This window comes from Echinops telfairi, unplaced genomic scaffold (genome assembly GCF_000313985.2).
Source record: "Echinops telfairi isolate 266 unplaced genomic scaffold, ASM31398v2 ScPeMD7_2573;HRSCAF=3158, whole genome shotgun sequence".
Classification (NCBI taxonomy): Eukaryota; Metazoa; Chordata; class Mammalia; order Afrosoricida; family Tenrecidae; genus Echinops; species Echinops telfairi.
The window spans coordinates 14155064-14157393 of record NW_022106471.1 but is presented as its reverse complement, the minus strand read 5'-3'; positions in this window follow the sequence as shown (position 1 = coordinate 14157393).

Here is a 2330-nt window from a genome sequence, read left to right as displayed (position 1 = left end):
GGCAATGACCAGGGAAGGGTGAACACCACTTTGATGAGCCCAATATTAGATTTTAAAACACTCAGTTTAGTTTATCTTTTTTTTGTAAATTAAATGGGGGTTTACATTTAAGGTAATCAACTTTGAATTCAATAGTTTAAACTACTAATCAACCCCCACCCCCAGTAATTTACCTTTCCCCCTGCTCCTTGACTTCTCTTCTCCCTCTTGTGCACTACCATCTTCCACTTCACCTCTAATACCCATCAAAATGGTTAGTTTTCATTTGAGCCATTGATCATGGCTTGAACTGTGTCCACCAAAATATGGGCTCTCTTGGCTAGGTCAAGATTCTCAGTGGTTTGGAAGTTATGTTGTGATATAGTTTGGCAGTGATCTAAAGTTGTGATCATCATCTTGATGTGGTATGATGTGATATAATTATCCTGCATTTGGGTTATGCAGTAAATTCTGACCTCTAGGACTTACTGAGGCAGGATTAGGTTAGACTAACGATGATTAGTTCATGGTTGTTATGTTACTGAGGCAAGATTAGCATGGAATGCATCACCCTTACTTAGATCACTGCCTTGACCTGAAAGGAGTTTCCTGGAGTGTGGCTTGCATAGCACATTAGTTCACAAAAGATAAAAGGAGAGAGAAATGAGTGAAGAGAGAGAGGGGCCTCAGGACAAATAAAAACGAGCCTAGCGTATAGTGCATTCTCTGGACCAAGAGTGCCCATAGGAGAACCTCCTAGACCCAAGAGAAGACTGATGCCAAGCTACATGGAGATCGCTGAGGGCCACCAGGCCTGCAGATGTTGCAAGGAGGCACAGTCCCTCCTGCATTGCTGTCAGAGAAAGCTTTCCCCCAGAGCTGGTACCGTGAATTCAGACTTCCAGTCTTCTAAGCAGAGCCCTGGTGGCACAGTGGTTATGCTTTGGACTGCTAGCCTCAGTTCACAGCTGCTCTACAGGAGAAAGATAAGGCTTTCTATACCTATCAAGAGCTAAAGTCTTGGAAATCTACAGGGGCAGTTCTAGCCTGTCCTATGGGATCGCAATGAGTCAGAATGACCCCATGGCAGTGAGAGTCTTCTAAACCGTGAAAGAATAAATTTGTTTATGAAACCATCCATGTGTAGTGTACCACTGGATAATGAAGACGTCACTGAAGGGTTTTGCAGCACCTGCTTCTTGGAAGGCGCCCTGATAGTACTGCTGGACTGCTACCTGCAAGGCCGATGGTTCAAACCCACCAGCGACATTGCAGGAGGAAGCTACCTGCTTCCCTAAAACTTTACAGTCTCAGAAACCTGATATAGGGTCCTTATGAGTCACAATCAAACCATGGGTAGTGAAGTTGGCAATTATTTATAATTATAAATGTTCTGTGAACTCATGTTAGGATATATGTGCAAGTTAGAATAGAGCCAAGAAAGCCCTTTTGTGTGTGTGCAGGTGTATTATCTTCATAGTCTGTGAGGTCTATTAAAATAGCTTTGTGTTAAACCCCGATTTCCCAGTGTTTTTCCTGATGATTCAGACTACAGCATTTGCATATTTAGATTCTCTTTTCTTTCTTATTTCCCATCATATTCATTCAGAACGAATTCTTTCACTAGTTCCAAAATTTGTATTTCTATATTCTGTCAGTTTTCATCTTGAAACATACACACAGCAATATGCTCTGAATCATAAAATTCTGCATTAAATCCTAACACTTAAAAAAGAAGAAAACATATTCTCAATATAGGTTTACCTGAACTTCTGTTCCCATTTCTATTTAGCCCAAATTTACTAACATTTTAAATTCATTGGCACTTAGGAAACTTCAAACTTTTTTTATTTTATCTGTCATGAAAATTCTGGCTTAAAGAACCAGAAAAACCAATGCTAAATGACTTAAATAGGACGCACATTTAACTCATGAGTGAATGTGAAAAGGATGGTAGCATCAGGGTTAGTTAAAATAGTACTGCAGGCCAGAAATGGCCTCATAGACATATGCTCATCACATCTTCATGCTGTACTCTTAAATAATTTCGACTGAGGCATAATTTACTTAAAACAATATATATATATATAATCAATGAAAAGGGTCTAAATAGCCGAATTACGACAAGTGTAACTACCATCATTAAATAAGGAAGACGGAAGAGGAACCAACGTGTTTGGATGGTGGTGCTGGCGAAGAACACTGAAAGTGCCATGGGGTGCCAAAAGGACAAGTAAATGGATCTTTCTCAGAAGAAGCATCGTCCGCATGCTCTGTGGAGGCACGGATGGCAAGACTTCCTTTCACATACTGTGGACATGTTGTCAGGAGAGACCAGTCCCTGGAGAAGG